Source organism: Hemiscyllium ocellatum, chromosome 14 (genome assembly GCF_020745735.1).
Source record: "Hemiscyllium ocellatum isolate sHemOce1 chromosome 14, sHemOce1.pat.X.cur, whole genome shotgun sequence".
NCBI lineage: Eukaryota > Metazoa > Chordata > Chondrichthyes > Orectolobiformes > Hemiscylliidae > Hemiscyllium > Hemiscyllium ocellatum.
Genome location: NC_083414.1, coordinates 78429233 through 78446932, shown reverse-complemented (window position 1 = coordinate 78446932; position 17700 = coordinate 78429233). Strand labels below are relative to the sequence as shown.

General features: G+C 43.9%; 1 non-coding gene across 1 annotated transcript; it reads right to left on the bottom strand.

The window, feature by feature from the left end:
- Positions 1-13365: 13365 nt before the first annotated feature.
- Positions 13366-13528, bottom strand: LOC132822495 (U1 spliceosomal RNA). Its single transcript, XR_009645452.1, has one exon. It is a non-coding gene; the product is annotated as a U1 spliceosomal RNA (small nuclear RNA).
- Positions 13529-17700: the final 4172 nt, after the last annotated feature.

Below are 17700 nucleotides of genomic sequence, written 5' to 3'. Positions count from 1 at the left end.
AACTTGTTGATCCATCAACAAGCAACAATTTAAAATTCTCCCAGCTGTCCCTGCCTCAGCCTCCAAACAGAACCTTCCTGTAGTTTCTCTCCTGTCAAAGTCTCCCATTGCTCAGTTTGTGCAGGGTCCCGTCCTGCTGCTGCACTGCTCCTGTCGCTCACTGACCTGTCCATTCCCCCAGTGTTGTCCACATTCATTCATTGTTTACAATCTCATTACCCCAGTTCTCCAGCTCCGCCCCTTCCCGTCCATAGAGACGGCTCAATGATTAGCACTGCTGCCACACAGCACCAGGTACTCCGGTTCGATTCCGGCCAAACCCGGAGTTTGTGCATTCTCCCTGTGTCTGAGCGGGTTTCCTCCGAGTGCTCTGGTTTCTGCCCACAATCTCAAAGATGGGCAGGACAGGTGAATTGGCCATTTTAAATTGCCCATAGTATTAGTTACATTAGTCAGGGGTAAATATAGGGTAGGGGAATGGGTCTGTGTAAGTTACTGTTTGAAGGGTCGGTATGGACTTGTTTGGCTGAAGGGCCAGTTTCCATACTGTCGGGATTCTGATATATTGGGCAGCAGCTGCTGTCAATCTCCCGGACTCCTGTATGTTCGGGAGCACGTGCTGTAGGAGGGGAGACCAGTGTATGGGCGCAGTGCTGGCCAATTGTGGGAGTATGCAAAGTGCCTGGGAAGGAGGCTGTGGTTGTAAGGGATTAATCTGTCATAGGCATCTTCCTCCCTCTGGGAGCAGGACCCAGGGGAATGGCCCCTTTCCTGACCCCCCCTGACATGTGATCAGACTATCAGTGGTGCAGCATTTTGCAGAAAGTTATCAGAACTCTTTTGTGAAGATTCAGGGTTTTTATGGAAAGTGACAAGGATGGGCCTGCAATTCGAGTTTTAATTTGGTTCATTTTAGTAAGACGGGTTTTGGGCAGTGTGTGCAGGATGCAGTGTATGCAGGATGGTTGTCATCAGAGGATTCACCAACAACGCCCCCCCCCCCCCACCCCCCTGGTGGACTCAGAGTCAGACTCATTGATTTGGTTCTTAGTCTGCAGACAAGAGCTAGGAAACTGAATTCAAAGAGAGGAGAGAGAGTGAGAGAACTGGGTGTGGAGGGAAGGAGTGAGGAGATTGGTTTGGATTTCAGTTCACAGAAGAAAGAAATTGTTAGACTGAGAGTTAAAACTTTGGGAAACATGAGACTACAATTTAATAGTATAATTGTCGAATAAAGATCCATCCTGTATTAATATGGTGAGTTGTTTTCTCAGTTGCAGGGTACTGAAAGGGTGGATTTGTGGATGAGAAATTCAAATTGAACTTCATGTTCAGATCTGATAGTTACTTGATCCGTGCCGATCTGCATATCATTGGCGTTTTCATGTGGAAGGAAAGGTGTGTATTCTGTCCGTGGGCGAATATTCCAAATAAGTGTGTGACTGGAAAAAATACTGAGGTACAGCCAAGTCCATGTTAGCGTGGTGACTGTGGAGAAAGAGTTTGTTTGTCTTTGAAAGTCTGAAAAATCATGGCATGTTTCCCAGGAACAATTAAGCCACAGCTTTGCTTTGTAGAAGGACAATTCTTTAATTAACCATGCAACCAGAAAGACACAAGGATACCTGCACCTTGGGAAATACTATGAAAACGGGATTGTTGTAAAGGAGTTCATTCTCGATCATGGACTGTAATCCATTGGTGTTGTCACGTTGGTTCCAGCGCCGTGGGGAAATACTGGAAATATGATGAATGCAGTGTAGGTTTCAGTTATTAAACTGTAAAAAGGTCAGAACAATTTAAAAGGATGTTGTCAGGGCTCAGGGGTCTGAGTTATAGGGAGAGGTTGGACAAGCAAGGATTGTTTTGTTTAGAGCAGAGGAAACTGAGTGGGTACTGTTCTAGAAGTGTATAAGACCATGAGGGGCATGGATAAGGTGAATGCGTTCAGTCTTTTTTCCAGGGAATCAAGGACTAGAGAGCATCAGTTGAAGGTTAGTGGGGAAAGAATAAAAGGGAAGCTGAGGGGCAACTGTTTTGCACAGAGGGTGGTATATATATTGGCTGAGGTGCCAGTGGAAGTGGTTGAGGTGGGTACATTAACAACAGGTAAAAGGCATTTGGACAAATACATGGATAGGAAAGGTTCAGAAGCAGATGGGCTAAGTGCAGGGAAATGGGGTTAGTGTGGATGGACATTCTGGTCGGCATGGGCCAGTTTGGGCCAAAGGGCCTGTCTCTGCTGCAGGACTCTGACTCCAAGTATATTTACTATTTCTCCCGCTATCTCTGGGAGCACCCTGGGATGTATTCCATCAGGGCAAAGAGACTTGTCTACCTTTAGCTCCATTAGCTTGCCCAGCCCTAACGCTTTCTTGATAATGATTGTTTCTTGGTCCTCACCTTCCTCAGTCTCCTTATCAATTACTGGCATGTTCTTCGTATCCTCCACGGTGAAGACTGACTGCTGTGTACTCATATTCCTAAACCTTGCTGGATAGGAATAACTAGGTACAGAACTCTGAGAGGTCTTCTTAGAGTCTTTATTGATGAGACATGACAGTTACCTGGATAGTGTACATGCAAAACACCTCCAGGCAGCATCAGGTAACTCCCCACCTGTCCGATGTAAAGTTCCCATTCTTATACCTTTGTGGTTTGGGACTTTGAATAGAGACTCTCTCTCAGTATTATCTCCATGGCAACGGTCAGTTAGAAAGTCTAGTTCAGTTTCGCACTTTGTGGTTAAAACATACGCCCCTGTGGCTCCCTAAAGTATCTGACAGGCACTTCAGTTTCATTGGGACTGTGTATCAGGATTCTGATATGGAGGAGCCGGTGTTCGGGTGGGGTGGACAAACTTATAAATCACACAACACTAGGTTATAGTCCAACAGGTTTATTTGGAAGTACAAGCTTTTGGAGTGTGCTGTGATTTTTAACGTGATCAGGATTATCTCTATGGTAACAGTTAACTGCTTCAACAATTACAGAGGCCATATGTTCCCCACACAAGAGGTTCCCCTCTAGCAGTATAAACTGCTATTCTGGCCCTGGGGATAGCTGCTCATCACTTTCTTCCCCCAATCCCATCTAGCTTTCTGTTGATCTTTAAAGTTTATCTAATCTCCTCGTTTCTCCGTGGTCTTTGCCAATTTGTATGCCTTCTATTTCATTTTGATAGACTCCCTTATTTCCTGAGCCACCCATGGCAGATTACGCCTTTTCCTCCAGTCCTTCCTTTTCCCTGATATATACTTTTGCTGAGCACTTCGAAAAATTCCCCCGTTGTCCGTCAACTTTCCCACGGTAAAATCTTTGCTTCCAGTTTACATTAGCCAACTCCTGCCTCATCCTATTGTAGTCTCCTTTGTTTAAGCACTGGATCTTGGATTGGATTTAATCTTCCAGCTTTCTAGCTATGTTCTAAATTCAACCAGATTTATTAGAAGTCTTTTATCAGATTACGAGGTGAGGCGAAGTTTCCTGGGTGATTTTTGTTTCATTGTCAAAGACCTTGGCTTTGTATTAAAGTATAGGATAGATATTCACAAGAGTATTCTGGACGGTGTGAATGTACTACACAGTCTAAAACCATAAATCACTGTCTCCCCTCAGTTTAAAATTGCAAAATCATTATCTCCTACATGCTTCCTCACTATCTAAGTTTGGAACGCGAATCCACCTGACTATCTTGCTTTTTCCAAAATCTCCTATGGTGAAGGTGGTGAGTTTTGGATTCAGCTTTCCAGTTATTACCAGCTCCACCATTGGGCGGCACGGTGGCACAGTGGTTAGCACTGCTGCCTCACAGCGCCTGAGACCCGGGTTCAATTCCCGACTCAGGTGACAGACTGTGTTGTGTTTGCACGTTATCCCCATGTCTGCATGGGTTTGCTCCGGTTTCCTCCCACAGTCCAAAGATGTGCGGGTCAGGTGAATTGGCCATGCTAAATTGCCCGTAGTGTTAGGTAAGGGGTAAATGTGGAGTATGGGGGGGGGGGTTGCGCTTCGGCGGGTCGGTGTGGACTTGTTGGGCCGAAGGGCCTGTTTCCACACTGTTAGTCTAATCTAATCTTAATACTGTGATGATTGAGCTCACCTCGGTCTCAGCTGGATTTTCTCTTGCTCACCCTTCATTTCATTGCAAATCTGTATCTCTTCATTAAATCTGCTCATTGTCCTGGTATCCACCACATTTTGAATAGGGAATGCCACAGATTTGCAACTCATTGAGATAGGTACATTCTTCTTCACGAGAATAGAGTCCCTACAGTACAGAAACAGGGTATTCATCCATCGAGTCCACGCCAACCTATGATGAGCATCCCATTCAGACTCACCCTATCCCTGTAACCCTGCATTTCCCATGGCTAATGCCCTAACCGGCACATATATGGACACTGTGGGCAATTTAGCATAGGCAATTCACCTAACCTGCACATCTTTGGACTGTGGGAGGAAGCTCGAGCACCCTAGGAAACCCACGCAGACATGGTGAGAACGTGTAAACACCACACAGTCGCATCTGGCTGAAATAAAGCCCGGGTCCCTGACGCTGTGAGGCAGCAGTGCTAACCACTCAGCTACATCTGCTTAAAATCTGCTCCCCCTTATTAACCTCCCCGCCCCGCAATTGGCTGAATCTATGTTCCTTACGTCACAAATCAGGTTGTGGAAGCAGATGTCTCAGTAAAATCCAGTGACAGCCCACATTTCCTGTGTATCTGAATGGGGATCCTATACACAACACTCTCCAGCCCACACTTTTCATTCATTATCCAGAAACGTGTCTCCAGTGGCTTCATGGGGACTACAACTCCCACAATCCCTGAGGCAGGGACCACGCGTGTGAGGGGAAGCCCAGAACTGCACATGTACAGAATATGGGCGGATTTTGGAGTATGTGCTTTGGGGTAATTAGCAGAAAGCACTTGACATTGTGATTGGCTGGAGGAGAAACGCATCAGCTTGGAGTATTAACGGGTTGGTGGGGGGTCAAAGTGTCACCACACCCACATGGGCCCAAGTTCCATCCCCAACTTGTCATAATGCTGGGAATCGACCAATCGGAAACAAAGAAGGATCTGACCCATTCTCCCAGACTGAAGGTTCCTCTTCTGTTAAGGATCTGCCACCTCCCTTTCTGTTTCCTTTTGGTTAATTCTCCTGTAACATTATTGACTTGCAGTAAATGAAGGGAAAGGAAGTGAACCCAGAAAGGGTGCAGAGTCTAACCAGGACAGGAAGTGGTGGCATGGATCTGTTTATCAGTAACTCCATGAGAATGGGGGTGGGTACGTTATGGACAGCAGAGGCAGAATGGTGGGAGAGAGTAAGTGGGCTGGAGCGTTACAGCTTTTGCAGAAGAAAGGTAAAAAAGATTTCCAGATCTGGATTTCTAATCTGTTGTTTATTCAGGGTGCTTACTGGTGAAGATTTGCAGACTGAAATCTCAAACTCATGTGCAGATCGCGATTAAGTTAACCAGCATTTGAAGAACCAAAGATGGAGAATAACTTGGCCAAAATCCAGCAACACTCTCCCTCCCAGCATTGTTGGTCTTTTCGCACTAAATGGACTGTGAATTGTACAAGACAGCAGCTCAGTACCATCTTCTCAAGGGTAACTAGAGATGGGGAATAAATGCTGGCTGAGCCAGTGATGCCCATATCCTGGAAATTGTTTATATCTCTAGTTGCTGAAACCCAGTTGATGTTACTGCAGGATGATGAGGGATGCTGAGTGCATCCTCCAGGAGGCAGCACCATCACATTATCCCTGCCTACACCCACACAGTTACACAGCAACATCACTGGAACAAAAGGCAGTGAAACCAAAGGAGGACTTAGATATCGTTCTTCGAGGTAAAGTCATGAAAGGGGATTGGAGCACAGCAGGAACAGGAGACTGAGCTCGATGGTCAGCTGTTTCCCATTGAATGGTGGAGCAGGATTGAAAGGCCGAATGGCCTCCTGCTGCTATCTCCCAGGTATGTATATAGCCATGGAGCCCGGCTAGGAAGAAGTGGGCAGGGCAGGGATTCTCCAGGTGAATGCACTTCCACATCCGGTTTCAGTGAGGGACGGTTTGATGGATTTTATTTAACATTTGTCTTTAACACAAGGTTTGTGAATTTGGTTTTAAAATATTGTAGCTATTTATTCCACAATAAATAAAACTAAAAGAAAAGAAATGAAACTATCTGAATATAACAGTTTTTAAAATTTCAAACGCCCTTTAAAACAAAACCTGTCTACTCCCGGACACCATCACTTTCCAGTTACTCATGCTCCAGAGAAATATTCCCTCCCTGTCTGAACCTTTGGTTTGATTTAACTGCTTTTCAGTTCTGGTTCTGTGAGCTGTGAAGTGTTCTTTATTCCCCATTTCTCCGACCCGGATGTGTTATCTCACACACAGCTGAGCAACCTTCCCACCATCAACATCATCACCCCCCATTACCCCATTTGGGTTCCCATATAATCACCAGCAGTAAACCACCCGTGTAACCAATTGAATATTTATAAACAACGCCCCTTACAGGCAAAGCAAACCATTATAAATGACAAAGTGGGAAGGGATCAAATCAAAGTAGAGTTGGGGGTGAGGAGGCCGCGATGGAGATAAAGCTCTGTATCCACTGCAGTGCCCATCTCTATCTAAAGGTATCGGGAGAATTGATACACACGACGTGCTCCTTCTCCAAGGACACCCTGTTGTATCGCCTTTATCCTCAATGATAGAATAGAATCCCGACAGTGTGGAAGGAGAGCATTGGCCCATCAAATCCCACCAACTATCCAAAGAGCATCCCATCTGGAGCACTCCACCCCTGTAACACTGCATTTCCCATGGCTGATCCACGGAGTCTGCAGAATCCTGGACACTGTGGACAATTTAGCATGACTGATCCACCTAACCCACAAATCTTTGGACTGTGGGAGGAAACCAGAGCACCTGGAGGGGACCCACACTATCCTGGGGAGAATGTGCAAACTCCACACAAGCTGTTGACCAAGGCTGAACTCCAACCTTGTACTTGGGACTGTGAAGCAGCAGTGCTATAGAGCAATTTAAATCAAAACAGATGACCCCTGCTCATTGATGTTTTTGGAGACTCATTGCCCAGAGAGACTTTCTGAGATTCAGAAAGAGACAATATGAATTCAGTCAACTCCTGCCGAGTTAATGTGATTAACAACAACATCAATACTCCAACAGTATCATTAGACCTCGTACCTACTCTATCATTTATGATTTTTAACCCATGGGAAGTTTGTTACCAGCTTCGATGACAGCCATAATGCTCTGACCACTTTGACAGAGCCAGTGCTCGTCAGTTCTAACAGTTATCAATAGATTGTATCTAAACAGGATGCCCCACAACAGGAAGTGCTCTGACACTCAATGCCCGTAAGGCAAGGTCATTTTCCTAAAACCACTCACGACTGGCAATACCATTGAAGGTATTTTATACAGGAACATTACAGTCTCAATTGCCAGTTCCAGTCCATGAAGCAGCCATTAACACGCACCAGTGAATTGAATTCTAACAGCATCATTACCCTGACAGGAGAGATTGAGGAGCTTGAAGCTGTATTCTCTGGAGTATCGAAACATGTAACACTTCAAATGAACAAAAATCTTCAAGAGCTCGATAGGATAGATACAAGAAAGATGTGCTCCTAGGCTGGTGTGCCTGGAATAAAATAAGCACTAACTACAGTATCTTTACCCAGCATCCCCTTTAGCTGCATAAATATTGAAGATTTATTTACTGCTCTAATTCCACTCTTTCGATCACTCCCATTTTTCACTGCTGTAATGTCGATGACTGTGCAAATGTATAAAATTTCATTTAATCCATCCCAAAGCCTCTCTGTACCTGTGTCTCACTTGTGTTCACCGAGACACTCATTCAATCTGACCTCTTTACAAACCCTGCTCTGATATTTCCTTAGAGGGGTCAGAATTAATTATTCCCAGAATTGTTACTGTACAAAATGAGGCTGATTGGCTCATCAGCTCTCCAAAGGATCACCTCACTGAATGCCATTCTTCTCCCTTTACCCCAAAAACCTTCCCATTCATCCTCTTCCAATAACACCGGCGAGTTCACAACGAGCCACAGCGATTGGATTTGTTTTGTTTGTTCATGGGATTATGGCATCACTTGCTTGGGCAGCATTTGTCATCCATTCTGACTGCCCAAGAGATGGTTCAGAGTCAACCCCATTATTCGGGGTCTGGATTCACGTGTCGGCTGGACCAGGTCAGGAGTAACACAGTTTCCCAGACCCAGTGACCGGAAGAGTTGATTTCTGGCCTACCTCAGCAAAGACAGTTCTCATTGTAATGGCAGAGTTTCTCTGTGACCCAGTGAGTGCTGCGACACCTGAGATTGTGGGGGAGGCAGATTCAATCAGGGATATGGGAAATACTCAGCCACTGACCAGTCCATCTGGTTGTTAACTCAGACAGAGAGAATGAAAGATGCAGATTAGATAGCAACTTTGATGATCTGGGGCAATGACACATGATTCCGACCTGATGATTTCAACCACAAATCTCTGAAAATACAAACACAAAGCTTCCCACTTGTACTAGATTGTCTCTCAGCCTCCTGTTTTCTTGAGAAAAACATTTGAAGCCATTCAGCCTTTTCTTGTAATTATAACCTCTATGTTCCAGTAAGATTTGTAATGAAACCTTTATTGTTTTCCTGTCCCTTGTGAGTGATACCAGCAGCAGAAACAGGTCCTGACCTGTGAGGAGTTTCAGTTGGAATATTTATGTTTAAAAATTCATTCTCACCCTCACATACAGTGTGAAATTGAGGTAAAAACAAAAGGATAGGAGTGAGTGAAAACCCACACAAACACACAGGCAGCATGTGTACCTGAGCTGAACGAACCAGACATTAGGAAAATGTGACAGCAATCGCAACCATTTATAATCACTTAATTCTGCAGGTGTAGGCAGAGGCTATTCGGCCCATCAAGTCGGTAATTACCTGCTCTCCTACCCTATCCCCGTAACCCCACATTTACCATGGCCAACACAACCCACCTAACGTACACTCTCCAGGCCATGTTAGCACAGCCAATAAAGCAAAGCTGCACATCTGTGGGAGGGTCACAAATTACATCCAAATGCTCAGAATTGTGGATGAAAGCTCACAAATACTTGACTGAAGCAAATTCTCTGTTTCCAAAATAAAATCTGGGGGAAACTGCAGCCAGAAAGATTTCCAATTATCTCTGGAGGAAGAGAATTCAAAATTTGTGCCATTGACCCGGGGGAGTGAAAGTTACAGTGGTCAGGGAACCATCAGAAATGTAACAGGTTGTGAGTAGGTAGGTGTGAGACAAGGGCAGAAAGGCAGTCTGTCACATAAGGGAAGGCAGGAGAGATTAAACAGCAGAAATGGTAGTCCCTCAAGGCCAAGGGGAATAGATTTAGGGCTGGGAAAGAAACAAGAAAACAAGGTATGCAGCTGCCAAAGAAATACTTTGAGAAAATAGATTATAACAACATAGAGGACAGAGTCCACAGTCTGAAATTGTTGCTGTCATTGGTGAGTACAGAACGCTGTAAAGCCTGAGTCATTCTATCACAGCCAACACATGGAGGATGGGCCAAGTGGCTTTGATCTGTGCTGTAACTTTCTGATAATTTTATTCTGACATTTGGAGCTCAAGTTTAATGATGTTTAACTTCTCAAATTGGACTGGAGTTTAATATTCTGGAGAAATGTCAAATAAATCACATTTATCCCATTCTGCAGAACTTAGTCCATCGTCCTGCACCGTTCCAACATTTCAGTTCCATCCACGTACTGTTATTCAAATGTAATGCTGGCAACTGCCTATGTCACCCCATCAGTGAGATCCTGCTCTCCACCATCTCTGAGGGAAATAAATTCTCCTTTCCCCTTTTTTTCTGAGAATTATCTTCAATCTAAAACCTCTAGTTCCTGATGGCTCTGTTAATGAATAGCTGCTTCCTATCCATTCTACCTGGATTCCTCAGCATTTCATCACATCAATTAAATCTCAGTTCATCTTCCTTGGAATCCCCCCCACCCCCAACCTATCCAATCTTTCCTCAGAGCAGAAATTCTCCAATCAGAGAAACATTCTGATCAATCTTCTCTGTCCCCTCTCTGGTGTGATCACATCAATCCGGAAATGTGGGGGCTATGAGTAAGTGCAGTACTTTAGCCGTGGTCAAACTAGTGTTCCAGTGTCACCTCCGTGTTCTTGTGGTTGTTGCTGAAACAAGAAGTGTCCTGGTTTTCCCACATGGAACTGGATGTGCACTCCATGGGACTGGGATTCCCTACCATGTGTTTATTTGTTAACTAATCCTAAATTAACTTCACATTAAAACAGAATTATCAGATACCCACCAACAAATTTCTTCCATTATACTCAAGTCACCTTACTTTTACCATCTCTTTAAAATTATTACTCACACAACAGGCTTTAATTTGCTGAATAAGTATTCAGGTGTCTTCACTGTTACAATCACTTGAAGATTATCTTTACCTTCAGCTACACGTGGTGAATTGAACACTGATTGTAAACATATTAATATCAAATGGACTTCAGTTTTATGATGATTAATCCAGTCTGACATTCTTGTTGATTAATATCTTGGAGAGAACTGTCCTCAGAACTCCAGCTGTGCTCTGACTTTAATCACAACTGGTTGTGGCTGGACTGCAGATCTTAGATCTGTTCCGTTGTTTACTGGATTGCTTCGCTCTGTCTATCACTTGCTGCTTATGCTGTTTGGTAACTTCATCAGGTGAACACCTCATTTTTAGGTATTCATGCTGCTGTTACTGACATGCCCTCCTGAATTCTCTCAGTTGAATGAGGGATGATCCTCTGGTTTGATGGAAGGAGGGAAGTTGGGGAATATGCTGGGCCATGATTCTGTAAGCTTTGTTGGAGTACGACTCTACTGTTGTTGGAAGGCAAGAGCTAAACTCTTGCACTGTAAACCCGATGTACAAGAAGCTACATGCAGTATCATGAACACTGATAGGCCAAGACATGAAATACGAGCAACCCTGTACAATGATGCAGGATCACAACTGCAGCAAGATCCAACTTGACATAGGAGTAGGGAAAGAAGCAGCTGATCAGATTGTCTCCTTCATAGTCACAAAGAGACTCTGTGAGATTATTGTACTGTTGGAGGTGAGGATGGAGGAGGTTGCGGAGATGAGGAGCTCTTCAAAGGAAACTAATCTGCCTGAGAGTTATGGGATCGACTTGATTTCTAGGTATTTAACAGAAAGCTAATTGAAAATGTTTTTATCCCCAAAAGATAACAAGACTGATGGTGTTTCCAATCATGATCAGAAACAAACCTCAGAATACATGGTTCAGAGATGGATGTCAATAGCCCATCAACATCCAACGCCTGCAATTATTCAGCAAATGTATGTGTGATTAACCAGTCCTGATGTCAGTCCTGATGTACCAGAAAATCGCTGTTTACTCTGTGCAGATGGACAGCGATGTGAGGAAGTATTGGCTGAGTGATATTGTCGCTGGACAGTTAATCCAAAGCCCCAGATAAAGTTCTGGAGACCTGAGTTCAAAGCCTACTGCAGCAGATGGGTGAATTTGAATTAATTTTTTTTTAAAAAACTCGGGAATTTAAGAGTCTCATGATGACCATTAATCGATCGTCCGAAAAACCCATCTGGGTCACTAATGTCCTTTCAGGAAGCAAGCTGCCATCCTTACCTGGTCTGGCCTACATTGTGACTTCAGACCCACAGCAAAGTGGTTGACCTTACCTGCCCTCTGGGCAATTAGGGATGGGCAGGAAATGCTGCCGGGCCAGCGACACCCTCATCCTGTGAATGAATAAACGAAAATAAAAGTCTCTACCCAGTGTGAATCTGCATGTTCAATGATGTTGTGGACATTTCCAAAGCTAAGTTCTCGATGTGCAAAACTTTATGAACTGCCAAAACCGTTGTTCATTACTTGGTGTGAAAAAGAGAAAACAAATCAACCAACTGTGGGATGAGTAAATTCATTGGTGTCTCAGCAGGATGGATGCCTGGGTGACTCTCTTCCCCCCCCACCCCCCCACACACACAGAGCAGGTGAACAGCTTCTCCCCAGTCTGACTGGTTTGGCCCGGTTCCAGGTGGGAATGGGTAAAGAATTCCCTTCTGGCATTCCCCACATTTCCAGAGTCTGTCCCTAGTGTGGCTGCACTGGTGTTTTGCCAGTTCAGATAAATGCTAGCAGACTGTTATACACACCGTTACACACCCCACCAACCGCCCCCCTCCCCCCTCCCTGAACCCAGTATAAAGCAGTAAACATTATCTCCTGCTGTGGAGGGACAGCCTGTGTTAGACTGAGAAGGAACACTGAGCAGATTTACCTCAATGACAACTTAATCGGTGACCAGAGCAAGTTAAGCAAGTCCAAATAAATTACATTATAGCACAGAGAGACGCCCATCAAATCCAAGCTGGCTCTCTGTAGCAGAATCCAATATTCTCATTCTCCATACGTCCCCCAAACTCTGCAAGTTTATTTCCCTAAGATCTGATATAATTGTTTTTATCAGTAATTCATCTTCTCCTCTGCCTGTACCACCATAATAGGCAGCTTGTTCTGCATATTTCTAGCCAATACAGACAGCAGAAACACTTGCTTATCTCCCGCTGTCTCAAAACCTTACATCTGATCTTAATTCTTGTGCCATCGCCTATCGAACACACATATTTTTGTCTGCTATATCTAGGTCTGTTATAATCTTATACAGCTCTATCAAAAATATATTTAGCTTGTTTCCTTCAATGAAAATAGCAATTTCTTCAAATCAATTCAGTGACTGCATTTTCTTCATCAGTGAACCACTCCAGTAAGTCTGTACTCCACATCCTGAAGATCACTCATATCCTTCATTGTTGATGCCTATTTTGTTCCACAAATCCTGAAGACACAAGTAGCTTTATTATTGGGCAGCCGGCAAGAGTTTCAAAGCGTCTCTAAGGTACCCGAGTGTCGACTTTAGATTAGATTACTTACAGTGTGGAAACAGGCCCTTCGGCCCAACACGTCCACACCGACCTGCCGAAGTGCACCCCACCCATACCCCTACATTTACCACTTTACCTAACACTACGGGCAATTTAGCATGGCCAATTCACCTGACCAGCACATCTTTGGACTGTGGGAGGAAACCGGAGCACCCGGAGGAAACCCACGCAGACATGGGGAGAACGTGCAAACTCCACACAGTCAGTCGCCTGAGTCGGGAACTGAGCCCGGGTCTCAGGCGCTGTGAGGCAGCAGTGCTAACCACTGTGCCACCCACAAGGGGAGAGCGCGAACGCAGACCCCACTACCACAAATTTTGCTGTCGAGCATCCCGCATTTGGTGACATCGCAGGCGTCAGCACACCCGAAGTGCAATGGGATAGCCTCGTCCTGGGAGCGCTACCGCAATGATCATGGTATCTCCCCTGCCAGGTTAGTATAGAGACTTGTAGAGACTCTTCTTCACAAATCTCTGCCTTACCCACAGAGACAGCATATTTAATAGGAATTAGACAAAGACATATCAGTCAAATGGGCGATTGTCATTAGGTAGTTTAAAGCAGGTAATTATGACCTTACAAAGCTTGATGAATGGCGATGTCCTGTGATAACGTATGAATGGAGTACAGAAACTGATTATCGCATAGTTCATGATTATGTGTTGATGGGAAGAGATTAAGGCTGGAGGGTTGTTCCTTCAGTAAATGGGGGATTCACTTACCTATGCTATTATGGAGGGGAGGTAAGACAATGGGACCGGGAGGCAGTTTAACAGGGTTGTGCCCAGGGCTCTCAGTCTTGTCTGGAAAGGGCAAATTCCTCTGTCTGGGGTTATGGGGCAATCCACATGTGTGGCTGCAAGAGGTTCTATTTTGAGGTACTGTCAGCCCCCCCCCCCCCCCCCCCCCCTTCTGAGGTGTTCTGTCTGTATTGAAAGAGTGCAGGCATTCAGTTGATGAAATAAGGCCTTTGGCAAGGGAATGTTTAACCCTTGAGACCCCACGGTATCCTGAAAGAGAAACAAAAGGTATGGAACTGGTCCCTCTATGGTAGTTTAACTTCCTCGTTCTGACCAGGAATCTGTTGACCAGAATTGGATGCAATGATTGACTGTGACCTAACTAGAGCTTTATCAAGGGTTAGCAACTTTTCCGTGAGTTTGTTATCATTCTCCCAATAATGAAGCCCAGCATCCCATTTGTTTTAGTCAAAACACTTTATGTTTTCTCTCCTTTAATAAGTGGTACACATTGTCCACCATTCCTGCTGTCCTGCACGTTGTATCCGTGCCATTCAAATATATATTGCATTTCTACATTGCTTCTCTCAAAATGAATGAACTTATTGTGTGTTCTCATGAAGAGACATATTCCACTCAAATTATTAACTCTCCTCCACACATTTTACCGCCTGGAAAACAGAAGAGTGTAGCACTGGAATAATCGGCCCACCATGTCTGTGTGGATCATGATGCTATTCCAAACTAATTCCATCTGCCTGTACATGATCCATATCCCTGCCAACCCATATCTGCTTATGTGTCTGCCCAAATGCCTCTTAAACGTTGTGATTTTTTCTGCTTTTCCCATCTCTCAGGCAAGTACATTCCAGTCACTGACCCACCTTCTGCACAAGAAAATTGCCAACACAACTGCCTTTAAACTTGCACATGTTGTTGGAAATGCTCAGCAGATCATGCAGCATCTGTCAAGAAAAATCAGTTCATGTTTCGGGTCTGGTCACCCTTCCTCAGAAACGTTAACTTTAATTTATCTTCATAGAAGCTGCTTGACCTGCTGAACATTTCCCGAAAATGTTTTTGTTTACAGCATCTGCAGTTGTTTCAGTTGTTTCAGTTTTCATTTCCTTTAAACTTGCCCCTACTCCCCTTAAATCTATGGCCTCTATAATTGCCATTTTCACCCTGGAAAATGATTCAGATTATTCACTCTCTCTGAGCCTTTCGGAGCACCCGCAGCCACTGACTTTCACAAGACAAAATTCCAAGTCTTTCCAACCTCTCCCAATCCAGGCAACATCCTGGTAAACCTCTTCTCACACTGTCCTAAGCCTCCACATTCTTCTTTTTGTATGGTGATCAAAACAGCACACAATACTCCAAAGATCGCCTAATTACGGTTTTATATTCATTCCCCTGACAGAAGAAAGCAAGCCTGCCATCTACCTCCTTCACCACTTTCAGGGAGCTTGAACTTGCCGCTGAAGATCCCTGTGTACATCAATGCTGCTGAGAGCCCTTTGGCTTAGTGAATACATTCCTCTTGCAATGAGCCTCCCAAAATACATCACCTCACACTTGTCTGGATTAAAATCTATCTCCGTATGGGTTTTCCAACAGATCTCTTTCTTGCTGTATCCTTTGACAACATTCTTCACGATTCAAAACTTCATCAATTTCTAACATCCAGAAACTTTCTAATTAAATTATTTACATTTCCATCTAATCATTGATATATGTTACAGACAATAGATATTGCATTTCTGATCCTTGTGTAATAACACTGACTACAGAACTCCAGCCAGCAACATGCTGTGGAAGGAGCATATTTCATTTAGTCAGTCAGTCGGAAAGCTTTTTAGATATTGGTGTGGCACTAGATGTTCCAAGATATTCACAATCCTGGTTAAAACACCCTGGATCAGATTTTCAGTTCTGGGTACCCTACCTGGGGACTCCCCCAGAACAAAGTATAAAGCAGTAAACATCATCTCCTGCTGTGGAAGGATAACCTGTGTTGGTCTGAGCATGAACACAGAGCAGATTTACCTTTATGATCATTTAACCCCTGAAGACAAACAACTAGAACAAGCTAAGCAAGTACAAAGAAAATGTGTTATGGCACAGAAAGGGGCTCATCAAATCCAAACTGTCTCTCTGTAGCAGAATCCCTTATTCTCATTCTCCAACTGTCTCCAAAACCCTGAACGTTTATTTCCCTCAGATCTGATATAATCGTATTCGTTAATCACTGATCATCTCTACTTGCACCACCATAATAGGCAGCATGTTCCGCATATTTCCAGCCAATACAGTCAACGGGAACACTTGCTAATCTCCCACTTTCTCAAAACGTTATCTCTAATCTTAAATTTTGAGCCATCACCTATCAAGTGCAATTTACTTTAATGTCTGCTATATCTAGATGTGTTATAATCTTATCCATTTTATTCTATAAAGATATATTCAACTTGATTTCTTCAAAGAAAATAACATTTGTTTTTCAAATCAATCCAGTGACTGCATTTTCTTGATCAGTGCACCACACCAGTAAGTCTGTACTCCACACCCTGAAGATCACTCAGATCCTTCCTGAGCAGGACTCTGTTGACCTGAATTGGATGCAATGATTGACTGTGACCTAACTAGTCAATGAAATTGTTTCATGAAACCCAGGATCCCATATGTTTTGATCAAAACACTTTGATTATGTCCTCTCTCCTTTAAAGAATTGTACACGTTGCCCCCCGCTTCCCTCAGTCTCTATTCTTTGTGTCTGTGCCATGCAAATATATATTTCCTTTCTACATTGCTTCTCTCAAAATGTATCAACTCACTGTGTGTTCTAAAAAACATTAACTCTCGCTCCACACATTGTACCCCCTGGAAAACAGAACAGTACAGCACTGGAATAATCAGCCCATTATGTCTGTGCGGACCATGATGCCATTCCAAACTAATTCCACCTGCCTGGACATGATCCATATCCCTGCAAACCCCTTGCCTGCTTATGTGCCTGCCCAAATGCCTCTTAAGCATTGTGATTGTTTCTGCTTTTACCACCTCCCAGGAGAGTACATTCTAGTCATCTACCACCTTTTGCATTAGAAACTTGCCTGCCACATAACTCCCTTTAAACTTTCATATGTTGTTGGAAATGATCAGCAGGTCTTGCAGCATCTGAGAAAATAAAAATCCGTTAATGTTTCAGGTCCTGTCTCAGAAACGTGAACTCTGATTTCTCTTCACAGATGCTTCCAGACTTGTTGAGCAATTCCAGAAACTTCTGCTTTTGTTTCTGATCAACCACATCTTCTGTTCTTTCTGTTTTTATTTTCTTCAAATTTCCCCCGATCCCCTGAAATCTATGCCCTCTAGAATTTGTCATTTCTACCTTGGAAAAAGATTCAGATTATAGAACATAGAACAATAAAGCGCAGAACAGCCCCTTCAGCCCTCAATGTTGCACCGACCTGTGGAATTTTCTCAACTCGTCCCCCGACACTGTCCCAAAATCATCCATGAGTTTATCGAAGGATTGATTAAATCTCCCTAATGTGGCTGAGTTGACCACCTGAGCTGGTAGAGCATTCCACACACTTACCACTCTCTTTGTGTAAAGAATTTGCCTCTGACATCTGTCTTAAATCTATCACCCCTCAATTTATAGTTGTTCTCTCTCGTACTAGCTGACATCATCATCCTAGGAAAAAGACTTTCACTGTCCACCATATCTAATCCTCTGATTATCTTATATGTCTCTATCAAATCCCCCCTTAGCCGCCTTCTTTCCAATGAGAACAAATCCAAGTCTCTCAACCTTTCCTTATAAGACCTTCCCTCCAGACCAGGCACCATCCTAAAAAATCTCCT